Raw genomic sequence first — 21382 nt, 5'->3', positions numbered from 1 at the left:
AGCATAACAGCACAGTGTGCTGGTTTAAGCTGGAGTAGAGTTAACTGTATGGGGCTATGTTTGGGTTTTGTGCAGAACACAGAGTTGATAATGCAGAGATGTTTTTTGTTATTGCTGAGCAGAGCTTACATAGAGTCAAGGCCTTTGCTGCTTTCCGTACTGCCAGGCTGGCAAGGAAGTTTGGGATGCATGGGAGACTGGGAGGAGACACAGCTGGGACAGGTGACCCAAACTGACCAAAGGGATATTCCACACCATAGGACATCATGCTCAGTATATAAGGTGGGAGGAAGAAGGAGGAAGGGGGGACATCTGGAGTGATGGTGTTTGTCTTCCCAAGGAACCGTTACGCGTGATGAGTCCTGCTCTCCTGGAGATGGCTGAACACCTCCTGTCTGTGGGAAGCAGTGAATTAATTCCTTGTTTTGCTTTGCTTGTGTGTGCAGCTTTTGCTTTCTCTATTAAACTGTCTTTATCTCAACCCATGAGTTTTTGTAGCTTTTACCCTTCTGATTCTCTCCCCCATCCCATTGGTGGGGGAGTGAGTGAGAGGCTGCATTGTGGTTCTTGGCTGCTGCTGGGGTTAAACCACGACACACGGGGTGAGCAGGAGAGAGCTCAAGTAGCCTGAGTTTCCTGGGTTTGATGGGTGTTAGACCTTTGACAATACTGCAACTGGGTCATTTCCAGTTAATTACCTGAGGAGTTTGAAGGGAGGAGTGGGGGATAGTGTTAAAAACACAAGGGATGGGGAGGAAATAGTGGTGTTTTAAGTGTTCACTGTAACAGTCAAGGGAATTGCAGCAGCTGTTTGAGTATGACTATAGTATCTCCATTAGATCTGTAAAATCCATGATCCCTATAGACACAACATACCATAAGAAGAACCTTTTGGTCATTCTTGAAGGCCTAAATCTCAGCTGTTTGTCAGCCTTAAAGTGCTAAATGCTCCCTTAAAACACATCAGGCAATATGAGTATGTGCTGGGTGTGCTTCATAGCTCTTCTGCCCACAGAACTTGAACTCGTGTTCATCCCAGGTTCAGAGTTCTTACAAATCACTACTACACAAAGGCTTTGGTGAATGGTTTTAGCCCAGTTCCTAATTTCAAACCCTGGAAATTCCAGCTCACAATTCAAATGCCTTGGCAAAGCAGCTGCTTGGAGAGGAAGCCAGAGCTCTGGATGTGCAATCAAAGGTTGTAAAATTGGAAAAGGAAGAACACCCTTGAAAAAAAATTCTGCTATGGAACAGACTGTGTGCCTTAGCTGTGGGAAAACAGTGGATTTCCTCTCCTAAAAAATCAGCCCAAAGTCACTCACAGGTGATGCACATGTAAACATTTGCCTCTCCTCATTCCTAGAAGGGGTATTGATTGCATTTTGGAGGCACAACCACTGTAGACAAATTATGACCTAATTTAACACTTGGCTCAAAGTCTGCTGGTGCAGAATAACTGTGGGCATGGTGAGTGTGGCAGTTAATTGGAGCTGTGTTGGATGAGGATCATCTGACACTCCCTCTGGTACAGTCCTTTGGGAAGGGAAAGGTCAAGGCAGTGGGAGTTGTGAGCTGTAGGTGGACAACAGATTCATGAGAAAACAAGCAAGACACCAAAATGTGCAGGACAATTAAGGTGATCCAGCCAAAACAGGCCATAGCTCAGGTTAGTGATTATCGGTAACTTGGCCACACCTGTCACAAATATGCAAGTAAGATCAGCATCTTTGAAAGTCTGGCATTGACTATCTGTGAAGGATCTAAATGCTGCATAGACTTCACTATCTGATTCAGATAGGGCTCTGAGCTCTCTGAAGTCTTTTGCCTTCCCAAACTCTGTTGTGGCCTGATGGTGATGCAAGAGGAGGCAGGACAGAAGGGTTGTGCAACTAGAGGGACGGTTAAAAGAAAACAGGATGGATACATGTGCTCAGGTGTGAAGCAGTCAGGTATCAGATCCAAAAATATGGGAAAGCTGGAGATAAAATGTCAACAAATACTGGGTGTTGTTTTGACATGTCCTGAAGTGTACTCCCCCCATACAGAACTTGAAAATATAAAGATGCAGGGATAAAAAGGTGTAGTTGTTGACATCAACAACACAGATCAATACAGTCGAAAACAGTACTAAAAAATAATGCTGGACAGAAAAACTTGTGGTCCTGATTTAACACCCCAAACTTCTAAAGCAAATAACACACCAGCACAGAGCTGGGAAACTTAAACTGATCCCATGTTTGGTCATTTTCACAGCAAAATATGTTGAGACTAGAAACAAGAGCCCCAACTGTTTTCAGCTTCTTTGTACATCACTGCTAAATGCAAAGCGAGCCTGAGTGAATTCTGTAAACACTGCTTGGACCCCTGGGTTTGTAATGCAGGTTGATGGCAGGCAAGGCATGACACATGACAGCAAAACTATGTTGAGACATAGCTTGCAGTAGTTATTATTTCTCTTGACACATTCCAGTTCAGCTTTTAGTACCCAACACAGTAGCACAATGTCAATCACTAACTCCACTTGTCGAGCAAAGAACCAGTGAATCACACCAATATTTTTCCACGAAAAGCTCTGTTCAAAAATAATTATCACAGAAGCATTAAAGAGCTAATCCAAACTCCAGGGAAGTCAACAGAAATATTTCCACTCTCTTCAATGGATTTCATGAGTGGCCAATCTAACTACCTAAGTATTTTTACACTCTTGTTTTCTGAAGGTGCAAAAAAATCTTTTTTCATAAGCAAAGTCAACATCATCTGAATAGATTCTGTGCTCAGGCTGCCAAACTGGGAAAGCTTTGGTAATTCCATACCTCCTCCTTGCTGGCACATTTGGGTGAAGCACTTGGAATAGATTTTGAATATATAAATAAGTAAAAACTTAAATGTTCCTGTTAACACTTTCACCTGATAATATGTTAATTGTTTTATAAGGCACTTTGAGAGTAGTTGTGTCATTTATTGTAGTGCTTACAACAATTAGAGCTACTTGTTTCTCATTTACAATGGAAAAAAAGCACCAGAAGGAATGTGCAGTAGGGTGTCTGTAACTTCTTTACTCCCAAAAAAGGCCAGAAGGGATTTGCAAAGGACTTTAATCTCAAATAGATTAAAGGTCCTGAATTCCTGAGACTGAAAGATAAGTCAAAGGAAAATAGATTCCAAAAAACAACACCCCCTCACCTCAGCCTTTCAGCCAGCAGCTCCTGAGCCATCAGCCTGAAAAACCCCTCAGAGATTTGGATGCCAAAAAGAATCTGCCACACTCTGGCATCAAGGTCTAACTGGTTTTCTGAGTCTACCTGTGCCTGCCTTGCCTGAGGGACTGAAGAAGTCATGTAGGTGAGTGAAGCAGGTAGGAAAGTCTTTATCTGGTTTCCCTCTGATAGCTGCAGAGCTACAGAAAATGAGCACTGTCTCTTCCGAGGTGGCTGAGGGCTGCCTGTCCTGCCCTGGGAGACAGTGGCTTGATCTTAGCCTTAGTGTTTCCATGAAAGGGCAAACTATACTCTGAGTAACACCATTTGCATCCAGCAGTGCAAAATCTTGCTTGAATTTCCCAAGAAAATTTACCTTTCGTTCCCTCCATCACCAACCATGGAGATTGAAGCCAAAACTTCAGACTGATGCATCATTGTAGTGTAGAGCAGGAGATTCCCAGAAACCATCTGCCCTAGGACCTGCTCCACCTGGGGACCACAAGCTCTTCCAGCCCATGTACATTAATTCTGCTCCCAAGGGGAAGGTCACTCCTGCCTACTGCCTCACCCATCTGTCTCCCTTGGGAAGTGGATTCAACTGGAAAGGAATTTTCCCTTCCCCAGATGAGATTTCGGGTGGATCCATCCTCTCCCAGCTTGCTGCAGTGCCCAAGAGCAGCAGTGGCAGGAGGACCAGAGACCTCCCAACACGGTGGGAGGGAAGCCAGGGCCACCCCTTGGAATCTGGGCTTGCGGCGCTTGTGAAACTGCACTGTAAATTTTCGGGATGCCAAATTTGAGACCTCTTGATGGGATTCTAATTAACAGGCATTAAATGTTCCCTCTATAAATTGCACTTCTTTGTCTCTAAATTGGTGGATAAAACCATGGCACTTATGAAATATAGGCCTTTTCTCCTGATGTTACTGAGGTTCAACAAGGAGGAAATCAATTAAGGGAAGGATCCAGTGGTCTCTGCAGCTGAAAGAGCCTACTGGGCTCAGCAGGGTGACTGATTGAGCAAGAAGTGCAAGGCCAGTCCTTATATTTTTTCTGAAGAAAAGGGGGACTGCAATAAAGATTGCAATAATGTCATGCCAGGCCACAGTCTGTGAAGGCACATGTTTCCCTCCTCATTGTGCTTGACAGCAAGAGTTACAGGGGCAGCGGCAGGAAATTTATAATGGCAAGAATTTGGGAATGTGAAGTTCTGTGATTGGTTTTCATTTGTTTCATTCTCTCAGCTACAAGATTTACATGCTGACATTAGGCAGCTGAAGCAGCAGTTAAAGAAACAGTTGAAGAAATAACTGAAGAATATAAATTGGGAGTTCTATAAATGGAGTAGAGCAAATGTCCTGAGTTGTGGGATAGGATTTTCTTTCTTTTTTTAGAGTGATAAAAACAGCGTTCTCAGGGCTTTTCACACTGAACATTTGCAGCCTTCCAAATCATCTAAAAGCTGCTGCAGGTTTTTGGAGAAACCTAAGGAAAAACAAATACTGCCTTGATTTTGGTCTGTGAGATAAGCTTACTAGAAAAATAGCCTGTGGTTTTTCTATAACTCATTAATGCATCTCATTGTCAGGGACTGCTGCCATCCTGCCACTTCTTAAAGCACAGTCTGTCCTTCAGCCCCAGGCCCAGCACCCTCTGGCATTTGGAGGCTCTGGGCTCATCTGCAAAAGGTCTGACCTGATGGGTTTGTCCCCAGCTGCCCTTTGCAGAAGGGACTGCTCTAGGCCAAGGCAGTGCTCAGCAGAAGGGAACCTGCACCTAGGAGTTGGACTAGATGATCTTTGTGGGTCCCTTCCAAATCTGATGATTCTGAGATAGACACTCAGTGCTCATGGACCCATTTCTCAGCTGGGTAAAGGGAGGTCAAGGTGATAAGCTTTCTTGCATGGCAAATTCATCGTGTGGCAGTGCAATGTCCTGCCAAGTCCATGGGTGGAGAGCAGGACTAAAACACTAATTTCAAGTGGGATGAAAACCAGGCTCCATAAATCCTGATCCCCAGCCCCAGAGGTTAGAAATTCTTTAATGCTCACTCTGCAGAGCGATTTGGGGTAAGCATTTTTTGCTTCGAAAGGGGGGAAAAAAACCCCTCTGGAGTTAATATTCTTCCTTTAGCCATCACTTCATTTTTTCAGCTTTCAGCATGAAGGTGGTGTTGCCAGCAAGACCACCTAGCCACAAACCCAGCAGGGAGCTTCCAAAATTCTTCTGAACACTGACTCCTTGTTATAAATTGAAAAGTGGTAATAGCAACAGTGCATATCACATCTGTGCCAGGCTTTGGGCCTGGGAAGCAGCACTCTCCCTGCTGCCGAGCACAACTTGGAAAGATCCTTTCAGTCCACACATGTATCAGCATTAGCCATTTCTTTGTCAACAAATCCCTTAATACGTACCCTTTCTATCATGTACAGATGTCCCAAAAATAATGGAATACTGTACTACAAGATTAAACACTTTAATGTCAGCATATGTGTTGCATGACTCTGAACAATGGTATCATTGTGCATGTACAAACAGCAGGGCGAGGGAAGATGGGTTTAATTATCTCCCAAGCAGCAGCAAGTTCTTCCTAAGTCAAATTTCAGCTAGCAAGGGCTGCTCAGGGCAGAAATTGGTATTTGTCCCTTTCTGATGTTCTGGAAGTGTTGGGGTTAGTGTTGTACACGGGTCAGGTAGGGCCTTGGAAAGTGATGTGGAGCCACCTGCTTCCCTGGGAATGTGGTGTGGGGATGAGAGGATGCTGCAAGTCACCACGTCCTCTCCTCCCATGTGTCACCCAGGAGCCTTTTAAGTTGGAATTCCTTAGGATGGTAGATGGTAAAGGGGAAACATATTGGGAGGGAAAGGATAGAGAGAAACGTGCACTCTGCCTTCTGCGTTTGGACACGTTCCCTGCCAGGATTTCTTTGCAGGCACTTTAAGGCAATGCTGGATGGTAAAACTATTTCTTAAAGACCATCCATGAAATATCTGGGCAGGTTATACACAGGTAATCCATTTTGTTTGCTGAGTGTGCCCTGATTGGTACCCGTTTAGGCTGTGGTTTCTCTGCTGAAAGCAGAGCCAGACTAGATGAAAGGTATTGTGAAAAATTTACACGTGGGACTGCTCTGCGAACACAAAACTCTCCTAATAGTAAACAGACCGATGGTGGTGAGAATCCTGATGCTGTTTGCTGTGTCTGGATGTGTATCTGGGGAAAGCAAAGTTAAATAAGCAGGGAAGAGTTGTGTTTCTTCAGAATACCTTATTCACAGCCGTGTCACGTGAAACACAGCGGCACAGAGAGCTGCAATCCATCTGCAGCTGCTGTAATGCACCCAGGGTTGCTGTGGGATTTGGGGGGGTGTGAGGGAATGGAGAAATGGGGAGGTGGCAGAAGAAAGAAACAAATGAGAGGTCGTGCAGTTGTTTCTCTAGACAGGCTCCCTCTAGTCCAACCTTCATCTCCCAGGAATCTGCTAGAAGGAAATCTCCTGCAGGGCCTCCCTCCCTCACCAGCCTCTCAAATATTGTTTCTCTTCTTCCTTTCATGGGGAAGGGGGAACCCAGGACAGTGCTGAGCTGGAGATTTACCCCAGCACCTCTTCTGTTCCCAGCACCTTGGAGGTGGCATTTTTCCAGAGAGGCAAGCTGAGGACTGTGGTGCTGATGCAAAAGGTGTCTCCTCCTGTGTCCACCCAACTGGCCAACGTTGTGGCCATCAAAAGTGTCTCAAGCCCTTGTGCTAACATGGGGAGAAGGGTTAACTGAGGCTGGGATTTACCCTCGACAGACTTCCCCTCTGACAGATCAGGGTTGTTGTGTCTCTCTGTGTCCCTGAAAGACAGAGATGCACCTGGACAGCAGCTCCAGTCCAGAGACTCCTGCAGGGACTGTGAGTGTGCAGGGCAGGCTGAGGCCACACAGCCTCCTGTCCACCAAAGGCAACCTCAGCTCTTCTCTACACCCTCCTCTAGATATGTCCTTGTAGTCAAACGGAGCAAAATGACAGGCAGAAGCTCATCATTGTGTCTGCTTTGTCTCTGCACTGCAATGCACAGCACAGACCATCATAGCCTGAGAGCAGGGGCAAGCTGCTGTCTAATACATCCCCTAAACCCTCTGGGTGCAGCTGTGGGAGGTATGTGAAGGTGCAGGAATACATTTTTCTGTTCCCCCTCTGAACAGAGATGATTGCTGTGTTACAGTGCTCACTCTTTTTAATTCAGGGGACAGCAAGGCTGTTCCCTGGTGCTGTGGAATCAGGGAGTTCTATCTGGTGAGGCAAACTTCCCAGGGAAACTGTGCCAGCATTTAGGTGTAAACTCCAAGTCACACATTTTGCCAGTGCATCCAAGGGTCGAGGAGATAGTGGCAGCCTGGGGAGGAGGGGGAGGAATCACGATGAGGGTCAGGACAGTGGAGACTGAGGTGACAGCCACAGCACAGAAAGGGTCAATACTGATCTAGAGGAGGAGAAAGCAGGGTGATAGGTGGCTCAAGGGTGAAGAGATTGCAGAGCACAAAGCGAGAGAAAAGTTAAGTGACAATATGGTTCATTGAGAAAAATAACCCTCCAGTCCAACCAGTTGACAAATGGGGCCCAAGGTACTTCCTGCAACCTGCTCTGAGGCCTCTCAAAAAATCACTGATGCAAAAACCAGCAGCTTGCCCTGTTTGCTTGTATGGAAACACATCCCCAGCCCAAGGAAGGAGAGACAAGTGGCTGAACAGATCTGGTCATAAATAATGTGAGCCAGGGGAGAAAAGAGGCAATGTGAGAGACTGCTACAAGCAAACCAGAAATGGACTATTAGGCATGAAATGCAAATCTTTGAATAGAAAGATGCAGGTCATTCTTGAAAGCTTCCAAGTGTGAAACAGTTCTTCATCTTGGACCAAATTTCAGAGCAGGGGAAAGGCAAGAAAGTTTCCCTGAAGTGTTATGAGCCAGGTCTAACCTAAGCTCAGGGAAAGAAGACAGCAAGCAGTGACTGCCAGTCTGGAATGATGCTCATCCCCAGAGGGCAAGGGCAGCAGCCCTGGGAGCTTCCCTGCTCTTCTGAAGGGAAGGACTAAGCATGTCTGCAGGAAGCTGGGAGCCTGCAGCACAGGCACCTTGATCTGCAAGAGGCATGTGCAGAGGACATGCAAATTAAAACCAAATCACGAATCAGTAACTCTTCAATGCAATGATTTGATCATGCAGAGATGAGACAGCATCAAACGATGTTCTTGCATTCCAGTAACTACACTTGGGCAGAGGAAGGCTTCGAATGTATTTGATAAATTAGATACAGTTCATAACAAACAGCCCCAGTCAGTAATCTTGGGAAGGTCACTGCCTGAGTGTCTCTGATGTGTTTATACAAAACAGACACAAATGGCTCCATGTACCACTAGTGCCTGGAGTGAGCTCACCCACACCCCCAGGGCCAAGCTCCTCTGCTTACACTGCCCACTCACAGGGGATATTGCCTACCAACCTACTCTCAATTCTTTTCCAAATCTTGCTTTCAGGGCATAAAGGACTTTATGAAAGTTGTGTTCATAATCTGATGCTTTCCAAGTTTATATGCTGCTACTTATCTTCCACTACATGATTTTTTACAAGCTGCTCCTTATTACTATTATATGGCATAAAGTTACTTAATACAACAAGAGATTCAACAACACTTGCAAAACTGATAGAGAAAGAAGGACTGGATTCTGGACTGGTACAGCTGGTTTAAGGTATTTCAGAAGTAAATGAAATCAAATGAGAATTTATAATCCTTCCTGAGGTCTGGATTCCATCAGACTAAACTCATTAGGCATTAAGGTGCAGGTGCAGCTAAATAAAGGATTGTTCTGCTTTCCTTAATACCATAGATTCACATCTTGAGTTCAAAATAAAAGTCTTTTAAGAGCACATGTATATATTGTGCATCTACTGGCAACACTTGAAAGAGAAAGTTGAGCTGATAGAATCTTCAAATGCCTCATTTTTTGCCAAAGGAATGTGCCCATTTCTGCACTGACTGTGCTAAGGGACACGAGTGGAGAAGTGACAGGACATTGGCCTCTTAAGTCTTATTCATTTCATTTGCATTAGACTTCCTTTCATCTACTGAACAGCTGCCCAAATAAAGAGCAGAAATCTAATTAATCCTCCTTTAATATTGCATTGCCACAACAATACCAGCATCCCCCCCAAATATTGCAGAATGTGGGGCTACACCTGCACAGGCTCCCTGGGAGGGACACAGCAGGAGTCACAGGGAATCCAACCTTTCTTGTGGCTTACTGTGATAAAAGGAAAATAGAACCAGATTCCCACGTTTGAACCCATAGGACTTGGTGGATTTCTCAGCTGAAATTCTGGATTCGTTGAGAAAGCAGTTTGTGGGCTATGACAAAATAACCAGTCGATATCAGGCACGCAGCCATCAGATAAGGATCTCAGCCTTTGATTGTAATCAGCAAAACTTCAACTTGGAATGTATACACTGAGCTGTGGCCTAAGACCACAATCAGCCAGACCTTTTGAGCTTCCCTGTGCACTAACAAACATCTGCAGCTCTCAGCCAGGCGAGGGCTGGGAGATCAGGGGGCAAGGAACTATTGAGGGGAAAGGTTCAGCTGCCCCGGAGGGGAAAGCCCTGCCAGAGCAGCACTCACCTTGCTGCTACAGCTAGTGCTTATTTCTCAGGTGTTCTGTATGTGGGAGGTCCTGTGAGATTCACACAAACCGGGATTGTTAGATAGACACAAAGTGTTTGGAGGGATGGGAGGAAACAGTTTGGCAAATAATCGTTAGAGACTTCAGGTCCTGCTTAAAAAGAGACTGCAGAGTGCCCTTCCTCATGCAAGTGTGATTTCGTGACCTAGTTCACATTTTTCTTTGAGATCATTATGTTTCCTCTGTGCTGCCAAGAGAGCTGAGCTCAGGTGGGGCATTGAGCTGGGTTTGGGACACGGGAGGTCAGTGCCAGCCAACTCACATCCCCTCCCTGTCCTGCCTCTGATGGGACTCCTACTCTATGCATACAAGCCTTTTGCTTTCTAGGAATGTTTGCTGTGCAGCACATTTATTCTTACTGGGAAACAGGCAGGCAGCTGTTTATTCTTTCACTAACTCAGTGTACAGGCCTGAGAACTGTGAGTTGATGACATCCACATATATTTCTGTTGGCAGATGTAAAATGCTATTGTCTTGGTGCGATGGCAAGTTTAAACTATTATTTCAGCAATGCCCTCGGGAAGACAAACACACATATATATGTATGTAGAGTGTGTGTGCATGTGTCTGTCCTCTTCACACTGTAAACGTTGGTGGCCAATGCCCCAGGCCCAACGGCATCTGAAGGTGAGGCAAAGATTCAGACTCAGTTTAATTCCCACCCACGATCCCTATTATGTGAAAGGAATCTTATTTTTTTTTTTTTTTTTTTGGTACAAGATAAACCCATCAGTGACATCAGCAGCACCTAGCCCTGCATACCACACTGCTCTGGATTCCTGACTCTGAGCCTCTCGCTAGGGCTGGGCCATCCAGGCCTCCTGACTCAGCCCCTAACAACAGCATTTTCTGTTTTGTTTTGGGTTTTGTGTGTCTTCAAACGCAATTTTGCAATTGCAGTTCTGGGGCAAAAGATCAGCTGTTGTGATACGCCCTGGTGTCCTCGCATGGGTTTGGTATGAATGAAGGGAACGCAGTTCACGTCCCAGTGCGTGCAACTGTTATAAATAGCACAGGGACCAGTGGATGGGGCTTATGAAAACATCTCTGAAGGAGCAGGAGCACAGATCATTCTTCTCCAGCTCACTCTCTTGCCTACAAGTCACTACTCCCTCGTTGGACTTCAACTGACAACAGCTCTCAGCGTATTAGACACACTGACTTAGGTTTTTTTCCCCCCTCCTCTGCAGTGTTTGAAGTGAAACAGCTCCCATCTTACAGCTGTGGACTAATGAGCAAAATGACAGTTAATGTTTTCTGAAAAAATATTTGGGATTTGCCTGAATGCATTTATACATGTTCTGGATTCTTTTGTGTGTGTGTGTATTCCCTGTGTCAGGCTGTAAGGCAGCAGAACAGTCAGGGATTGCTGGGGACATGGACTCTAATATTCTGCTAATTTGATTATAATGCATGCCACAGATTGCAGGAACTATTGTATTCAGAGGTCACAGTTGTGTCCACACCAATGAGAGAAGTTTTACACCACATGTCTGATTTGCTTCTCCTTTTCACCTGTCTCGGGAGACAAATGATTCATCACATAGTGCTGAAATATCTTCATCTTCTGGTTTGGGCCAAGATTTAAGAGTGGTTACCCAAAAGTTTCTTTTTGAGCTGAGGAGAAAGATCTGTGCCGAATGATTTTTTTCAGCTCTTCTGCAGTTTATTACAAGTGTATTTGTGTAATTAGGAGGCCCAGTAGTAATGTTGTTAAAATACAAGTGGGCACATTTATTGTTTCCTCCAAAAGGAAACAACCAGCCTCTAGCAGTTCTGGTTTTTCCCTGCCTCAACTGAACATTTACTGCTTTATGTAGCTAGCAGATTGTGAGGCTAAAGTTACTTCTTTTTTTTTTCCCCCTTTTATTTCTTTTTGTTGCAAAGAAAACGGGAAAAAAAATCCCCTCCTTTCTCCTAACAAACGCAGGATTTTTAAAGGATATGGTCAGAAAGGGGAACTTAAACTCAGCATGATGTTTATAGTGCCACACAAGCTTCAGGAAAAGTGATGTGCAGTCCTCTTTATTAACATCTAAAAAGTCCCTGTGGGATTATAATGACTGCAGAGTAATAAACAAATAAAAGTAGCAAGATTAAATTGTTCAGAATATTTTTAGTGATGGAAGCAAGAAGTTTTAACCTTGAGAACCAGGGGAGGAGCATCGAGCATATGGGTAGAAAAGTACAGCCAGGAATGGATTCCTGTTAGTGGTGACTGGTTATCATTTGTGGCATTAGAGGCTGATGTAAATAACTTGGTAAAATAGAGGTACAAGAGAATGTGAACAGTACTCAGTTGTAAGCACCAGAATTTGGACTTTCTCAACTCCAGTAATTTTTAATCTTCCATTTAAATGACAGACCTGAACTTGCTTTCCCTTTGGGTGCCAAAGGACTCATTAAAGTCAATGAGCATTCCAGGTACAAGCAAGGAAATACAACCAGCTCCATTCCCAATCCCTGGTCAGGAAGAAACTTGTCTCTCCATCAGAATTATAACTCCCAACTACTGATGCTCTTATTATTTTATGAGCTTTTTTTAGTAGTTCTCCCAGAGTTCTTCTGGTCTCTTTTAAACACTTTTACTGCCACTGTGCTGTGGGAAGAACAATTGGTAAAATCAAGGACCGAGGCAGCTCCGACCGTGCTAAAGAAACAGGATTTGGCCCAGTGGCTCCAGTAAGAGAGTCAAAGCTGGGCCTGATTTATAGCCCCCCAGACTGGGTACAGGACACTGTGCCAACTCCTGAGATGGTGTCAGGGGTGGTGACTTCACTGCTGGGGTGGCCTGGGGCCAGGCTGCTCCAGCTGAGGATATTGCCTGGTGACATCAGTGGGGTTGTGTGAGGTGTGATTCAGCCCAGCAGCACCCTGGGAGGCTGCAGCCTCACCAGAGGAAACTTTGTGCTCATTTTAAAGGCAGTTCTGTACAACAGAGAAAACCTTCAAACATGATGCACTGCGAGATTCTGGGCTGATCAGTGCTGTGGTGCTCCAGTGTGATGATGAGAGCCTAAAAGGCACTTGCTTGTTTCAATTATTGCTTGGAGGGAAGCAGTGCCTTCTCCCTCCCCTCCTTTTTCTTGTTTTTTTTTTTTTTAAAAGGAAGGTAGCTTTTAAGAGCTTGCCATGAAGATCTAAGTTAAAGGATTTTCTCTCCTACAAAGCCTGCATAGTTTCCCAGGCCAGGTGGACCCGATAGCACTGACTGCATGCTGAAAAATCTCATCCCCACCCTTCAGGCACTTTAATTGTAAGCCTTTCCAGATACACTGGATAAACACTGTCAAAATGAACCTGAAAGGGTTGTTGTTGTTGGTTTAGCCCTTAAATAATTATGAGTTTGTCTGTCTAATTACAACATAATCTTGTTTAAACTTGGATGGCTATTTGCAGTATCTCTTAAATGAGGTGGAATCAGAAACAGTGAAAAGATGAAACTTCACAATTCTTTCACTTTAAGGTGAGGAAAAAAAGAGGTTTTTTTACTCCTGTAAAATTTAATTCAACCTGACAACAAAAGCTTCTAACTTGGAAGCTACTGTGGTGGGATAAAGATGACAAAGGATTGTGTGGGATCTCCTTGATGCAACAGAAACCTAATCCTCGACGGATAAAATTTTTCAAACAGTTTAGAAATAGCTGAAGGTAATTTACGGGAAGACTTGAGTGACAAAGCACATTACTTGAAGTGCCTTTCCTTCACTAGGCACTTTCTAAATTCTTTCTCTTTCATTTCTTTACTCTCAGGAGACTTTTAAAGCCAGTGAACCAAAACAGCACTTTGTTTGTTGGTATAACGTGGGGCTGGCACAGATGGCAGACACTGCACCTGTTCCAATAAACCAGGGAAATGGGGAGATAAACCATAGCCCTCATTAAGAGGAATCTACTGAAACATGAACAATTTGTATTTTGAATATCTTCCAGGAATAAAAGGAAAAATACATAAACAGACCTTGTTTTCACCATCACCGGTTTAAAAGACTTGTTTAAAGGGAACTTGGCGTTTGTTTCATGCACAAAGATAGTGCATACCACTAAAGAAACTGTGATTGTGCTTGACTTTCTTTAAGAAAGCAAATGATTTTATCTAGCTCCTTCTATTCTTGTAAAGAAAAATGATCTGTTGGCAGTTTAATCAAAATCAGTTAATTCCTCTGTTTTCCTTAAGTGTGGCAGCTTTTTTTTTTTACTTTTACATTTTCTCATGCTGAGTAATATCACATTCTTAGAACCTAGTTCAGAATGATCAGAGGAACAACATAAACTAAAGTCCATCTGCTCATCTATTAATAAACAACTAAAATTATTAGGTGGGGGGAATTGTTTGGATAGTTAGCAACAAAGTTCTCTGCAAAATAGGCACGAGGAATAAATATGCTATGAAGTCTCTGATAGAGTAAAAAAATCTTAAATGAGAAGAAACATTAGGGAACAGGATAAATTTCTTCAAGCTTTTGCCTTGATCATCAGTGCTTTGGCTGTTCCAACATCCCATACATCTCCCTCTATTTCTCTCACACATACACAAAGCACTAATGACAAAATGTCATGAAAATTCCTAAGTATCATTTAATGTTGGCAGCTCTGCACTGTAAAGCCATTTATATAAAACTGTGGTTGGCAGCTCTCACTCTTCCATGGGAACAAATTAACATTGGCATTCCAAACACAGGAAAGTAAGGAAATTAGAAACACAGTTTATACTTGGCCAGTGCTTTGAAATACTGTACCATGCTACTGATGTCAATTAATGAGAAGCAGGATTTTGTGGAGAGGGTCTGGTTTGGAAACACATTAACACACGTTAAACATGTTTGCACAGGAACTGGATTGTAAGCATCTTAGTTCCAAAACAATAAAGCAATTACACTAAAACTTGTAGTCTCAAAGTTGCCATTAATTCAATCCACTCAGGCTGGATGACTGAAGGATTTGCACCGAGTCTGAGATGTGAATGGTACAAATGTTTACACCGATGGGCAGGGCACAGTGTTGTGGGGATGGCACCTCTGATGGCTTTTGTGTTACCTGCTGGAAATCAGGTATATTTATGTATAAATAATGGAACTATAGAACATCCCCCCAAATAAAGAGAGGCTCAGCAAGCTTTGTAGTTTTCACCAACAAAATAAGCATTTCCAAAAGGGCTGTTTCAATTACAAGAGCTTCAAACTTTGCTACCTGCAATCTTTTGTGTAGCAAAGATTTTTACTGACAAAATCTTCACCAGCAGAAAAAAAATAAAATCTAGATGGCAATTTATCTCCTGGCACAACTCCACTGCCTTCAGTGGAATTACTCCAGCACGGAATTTGGCCCTGCAGTTCTTTACAAGGCGCTGTTTATTTGTACTATGATTCAGATATTTTGATACCAGGAATCTTTCAGCACTGAAGTTTCTCCATATGAAATATGTCTTGTATTAAGAAATATCAGTTTCACATTTTTGTCAAACATTATTTGTTAAAGTCTGTTTGTTGCAAAGATGGGAATTCAGCTGTAGTTCAACAACATGGATTGGGCTAATAATGATAAGCAGTGACTAATAGGAGCTGGTTCATGTTTTGATTGTTTGCAGCGAAGGAAACTTCCCTCAGAAACAATTTCAAGATTAAGGGAGAAAACTGTGTGAAGCTCTAGCAGAAACTACTGCTTGCTCATTATTTCAACACAGGGGCATTTCTTTGGCCCAATTCTGCTCTCAGTGGTGCTAGTGTAAATCAAGAGGGAGTTTATGGGAATTACTTTGGACGTACAGTTGTATAAATGAGACCACGGGGCCAGTTTCAGTAGAAATTCGACAATTTACACCAATGAAGAACTAGCCAAGAATTCTCTCTTGGGTTTCCATTTTTCCAAACATAAGCCTGTGCAGAACTTTATCCATGTGATTAGTCCTTGTGAGTAGTCCTGTTTGCTTCAAACACTTGTAGAAGGAAAGTCTTCATCCTGAAACTAATTTAAACAGCTCTCTCCTCTCTTTAGAAGTTCCTTCCCTTTAGAGAAGAAATATATACATACAATAGCATATTTTATTTTGTATGTATGTGGAGTTAATTCATGTAAGTACTTCAATGCAGGCCCCAGAGAGGATTGTACCACTGGAAAGGGCTTAAAACATCAGTCTCTTAACGCTGTGTATCAACAGGTATCTCTTTATCTATCAAAATTTGCTTCCTTGTGTTCTTGCTCAGATGACTTCATCCACCATTGCAACTTTGCACTGGTATTCATCCAGTTAGAACAATTTAGTGGCATAAAACTAAATGTGTTATCATTTTAACCACAAATTAACAGTTCCCATATAAATATTAGCGTTTCCTCGCTTGGTTCAAGGATAGAAGCCGTAACGGCACTAACAGTATATTTGATTTAAACTAATTAAAAACAGGGGCTCTTGCAATTTAATATATTGATTTTACCAGTGGGACTTAAATCTTTTCTAATAAGTGTACACAGCTGCACCACTCACCCACCGCCACTTTTCAACCTAATCCCTGCATTCCTCCTGACAATAACATGACAGGATCCACACATCCCAGTATTAGCCTTAACCCCGGTGACACTGCCAGAATGTATTAAACTAAAACATCACAGTGTCCTATTTAAAAGGAGCCTGTCAACAGCTCTGCCTGGGCTTTAATAGTTATAATCTTTTTTTTAATTAATGTTTCCAACCACTTGTGTAACCTTTTCTCACACATCTCTCTCTCTCCACCCCTACCCGAAAATGGGTTTCAGGCTGATTTCCAGAGGAGAACGTAGCGCCTGGTTTCATGCTGCCTGCCCAGAGGCCATTAAATCTCCTTTGCAGAGGGAGCACTGGACACACACACAGGCACAGCACAACCAGGGGCACGGGTGGGAGCAGGTCCTGCATGCTTCACTGCTGCCCAACTCCTGTTACTGGCATCACAAGACTTGGCCATCAAGGCTTGTCTCCTTCAAAGCACTTTACAAGCCCTTGTGTTTTGGCTTTTAAACTACAGCTCACAGAGGGGGATTCACCCCCCACCCCAGGACAGCCTGTGTGGGAACGGAGGAAAGACCTTGCTCTGGGATAAATCCACCGAGTGCGAGCGGATGGGGATAACTCCCATGTCTTTTCTCCTTGTTTAGGATATCTGTCCTCGGTTGCTCCTTTCTCTGCTACCAGCACAGCCCTATGGTAGAGGTAAATAGTTCCTGTTCTGCCATTTGCACCTGGAAATTACGAAGTTAATTAAATTCCCTCTGGAATGGGTCTGTACATTAAAGCAATACCTGCCGGTAACTCGCTGTACAGTCAGTGTCCTTCATACCTTTACTTTGCCCCAAGCTTTCTGCCTTAGCTAATGTTATACCACCAAGTGTTGCACATATCCACACTGCCCAGAACAATTATGGGATGTACCTGTTCAGGCTTGAGAGCTTATAACAGCGTTAGGTGGAGGAAGGAAAAAAAAATGCCAAGGGCTTGGCCTAATGTATGGACACACCATGTGATCGGGACCAGGCATCCAGGGCTAACTTTTAATCTGCTTTGTTTCAAGTGGGAAATATGTGAAGATCAAATAAGTTCAAATCCAGGTCAAATATCCTTGGAAAAAAAATATCTTTGATTTATATAAGCAGGAAAATGAGGTTTAAAAGAAGTGATTATGAAAGGGTTACTAAAAACACAGCTGTACGCATACTCTTATATCTGAGGCTCTCCAAAGAAAAACTGTGTGACATCTATATTAACCTTTGGCTGTACACCAATGAAGGCCTGTAGTGAGCTGGAATGCAAGGCAGCCCCTTCCAAATTTTAACACAAGCCAGGTTACAGCTGCAAATGCCTGCAGCCCGTGCTCACTTTATAAAGTATTCCCCGAAGGAAATTTTTTAACTGTTATAGAATCTTTTTCTAATACCCTACAGTGTTAAAGCCTGTTATTAAAGGGCAAAGAGATGGTTCCCTATGCCAAACACTTGTCAACAAAAAGGATAGCCAGATGGTATGAAATAAAAGGAAACTTGGGGGCTCTTCAGCTTCTTGATTTATATTAACAAAAGCCACTTTCAAGTGCTCCTTCCAAGAATGACTAATTCCCCCCCCTTCCTTTTTGCCAGGATTAAACAATGTTGTTCATTTTATAATCAACCACGAGACAAATTAACAAATTGCATATCACTTGTGCCGACTCTTTAAAAATATTCTAAGCAAGTCTGTTTACCAAGGCAAGACTACCAGCATAAGGACAACTCAATTATTTTTAGAAGAGAAGGTCTAAATCATCTAGAGGATGTTTACTCCTTTGCTGCTGTTTATAAACTTGAAATTCAGCTTGTGCAAAAAATGCTTTGCGTTTTTGCAGTTCCTAAAACGGCTCAGTTTGTAAACTGTACTTGGGCAGGACCTGAAATCCAAATACTGAAATTACAGCAATAAATTTTAGAAAATTAGCCAGTAATTAACTGACTAACTTAGTCGAGGTCACTGTGGCTAAATTCTCTTTTCATTCACATGTAGCTTCATTCTTGACACATATCCATTCCCCATCCATCTTAGCACAGGTGTAAGCTAAGACAAAGTGTAGCTTGTGAATTAACTGGTGATAAATCTAAATGGAATTAATTGTCAAGTCTTTTACAGTAACATTACATGCTTAGCACAAAGCTCCCTGCAAAGGAGCACCTGTATTCTGGTTCCTCCCTACCAATATCTACCACAAAATCTCTGGAATAAATACACACAGTGTCTCCATAGGAATCAATGTGGGGAGGTTTGTTGGGTTGTTGTTGCGTTTTTTCCAATCTTGCAATGTAATTTATTTTTCAATGTATTTTTAACGCTGAAGTTGTCCAACTAGACAGACGAAGAATATGAATAAAGCAAGAAAGTGCTTTGTAGACTAGCATTTTGAAGCCTGGAATGAACATGTTTTATTTACCAAAATTTGTGAGGATTATTCCTTTACACTCTTTTACTTCCTCCATTCGAAAATGAAACTTTATTATGCTGTGACACTTCCTCATTGTGATGGCTCTTCTACAGTAATAAAAGCCTACCTGTGAAATGCAATGCTCACAGAGTATCTCTTACAAAAGTAGGACACAGTTTACTACAGCCTGCATTTAGGAATTCAGCTCTGCTTTAAAAGGGATCATTGTAGAAAGTCTCCACAGAAAATCACTTCTACAATAGATCTTCTAATTTTCCCCTGGATGTCATAGAAAACTGTATGTCTCAAAGCAGGTGTTGTGTTTGTCTATATAGGGGAGTGAGTGGCTGCTCAAGTTCATTAAAGCGTCCATAAACAGGCCTGTCTTTGTCCTATGGAGATGAAAGGGAGATGACTATAATGGGATGAAAGGTGTGCACAGCAATGAAGAAAGCTATTATAGATCTATGTCCTTTTTAAAACTCGTCCTGGCATGCACTGTTGACAAGGGAACAAAACAGCACAGATAAACCTCCAAAAATGTGCCTTGCTGGTAGTAATTCCACCTGTCCTTAAAAAACTATTCCATTTTGCCTGTGCTCTTCCTACTCACTGACCATGCTGACAGCGATTAAATAGAATGATAATTCAGTGTTTTGCATGAAGAAGACTCTTGGATTTCTAAGCTGACTGCAAAACCTGGTGGGGTGAAATGACTATATCCACTGCAGCCATCACATCAGGATGTTGATGATCAGTTAGGTACAGCTCAGACAGGTGAAACCTGCTCTGCCAAAAGTTCATGTAGACCCAGAAATATCCAAAATGTTTTATTTCAGTTTATGGATCGATTCCACACCTTTGTACTCAACATAATCAGTGACCTGAACACTAATTGCTGTCATAGAGCTCTTCCATGGGCTGCCCAGGAGAGTTTTCTGTACATTTGAAGCATGGAACAAGAGCACTGCAGTTTCACTGAGGAAAGTTATGTAGTAAATAACTACACCTGAGGAGCAGAGCTGCTTCCCAAGAGCTAACCTCCTTCCCAGTAGGTACTTACATGTTTCTTAAAGGTTTTCTCCTCTCTACCGAAATGTAAGTGTGAATTTCACTATTGTTATTTTTATTTCCACATCCTTTTTCTTCTGTTCAGGACTCTCCTTGCTGTACACAGTGTAGGACCCAAGAACCACGGAGAACAGCATTAGCAAGATCACTCTTATCTCTAAAGTCAAATATTTGACTGCCATTGGTACTTCTGACTGCTCAAATATTTGATTTTAAATGTATCATTGCTCATCATCTTAAGTATCCAGCAGTGATTAGACAAACACTGTAATTCCAAATGGAAAGCACCAGCTCTCCTAGAGCACAGCCCCCAGGCCAGATGTAATTCTGAGCTTCCCACTGTGAAGCTTATGGCAGTTAATAAGGAGGTGCAGCTCATGCAAACTAGAGATCTCCCACAGCGTCCCGTGCCTCCTTATCATGCAAGAATTATTCCAGGATGGCTACCGTGTCTAATAATTATTAACGTGTGTCACAGAGCCTTTGCAGCTGCTGATCTTTCCAAGCTGGTTAAAGTGTTGGGATTGGAGAGGTGGTGATTTAGGTGGTGATTTCATCTGTGTTGCCTCTGAAGTTCCAGACAGTGGAAGTGTCCAGAACAGTGACATCCATAAAAGTGTTAATGGATTTATTGGAGATGGGGGTCTGTAATCCCTAGCAGGTTATGTGCTAGAGGTGAGCTCCTCTTGCACTTTGCATCTCCCTTTGTTTGGGACAGAGTTTGAGCGGACCTTGTTTTGGAAATACCATTCAGATTCTGCCTTGAACTTGCAGGCACCCAGTCTTGGAGAGCCACACATGATGAGGTCTAAAAATGCATAGAGTGAACCAGGTCTATAATCATACATTGAAAATAGAATGCTCACCCTGACAGTGTTTTACTCAAATCCAGCCAAGTCAGTCCACACGGGTGTTCAATCAATCTACAGCGAGCAAATGGAAATCAGATTGGGCCGTGGCATCCAATTAGGGAGGCCTAGCAAAGCGCATACAAAGCTGCCAACTCGCCTAGCATTTGCATAAACCCATCCACATGTGCTTGTGAAAAGAGGCAAGTTAGCGGCATAAACTGGGGTCAACAGGAAAAGCTGCAGGAATAAATAAGGATTTACCGTGGAATCCCTCCCAAGCCATTAGGAAAACATGTGTGAGCAGCTCAGCCCCTCCGGCCGAGGGAGCTCCGTGCTGGGATGCTACAGGGAACTATCCGTCCAGGCAACCCTGGTGGCTCTGCATCCTGCACGAGCACTGGGAGCTGTGCCCAGACTCATGGTCCTGCCTGGGATTAGCATCTTCCCCGGCGGTGTGGGATGTGGAACAGACCTGCTAATCATCCTGTTTAACTCCTACCTGCAAATCCAATTTCTGAAGTGCAGCAGCAATCAAAGGGAGAAGACGACAAAGCCCTTAGCGTGTTGGGGTGGAGCGTGGAGAGAGCTTGCGGCTGTCCAAACGCCGTGATGGGAAGTCAG

The 21382-nt window shown here is 43.2% G+C and overlaps 1 protein-coding gene across 1 annotated transcript in view; it reads right to left on the bottom strand.

Moving 5' to 3' along the window:
- The window catches only part of BMP7 (bone morphogenetic protein 7), a 43073-nt gene that overhangs the window by 21377 nt on the left and 314 nt on the right, over positions 1-21382 (bottom strand). The window lies entirely within an intron of this gene.

The sequence above is a fragment of the Acanthisitta chloris genome, unplaced genomic scaffold (assembly GCF_000695815.1).
Source record: "Acanthisitta chloris isolate BGI_N310 unplaced genomic scaffold, ASM69581v1 scaffold10912, whole genome shotgun sequence".
Lineage (NCBI taxonomy): Eukaryota > Metazoa > Chordata > Aves > Passeriformes > Acanthisittidae > Acanthisitta > Acanthisitta chloris.
The sequence above is the reverse complement of the archived record's forward strand: the minus strand, read 5'-3'. Positions and strand labels throughout refer to the sequence as shown.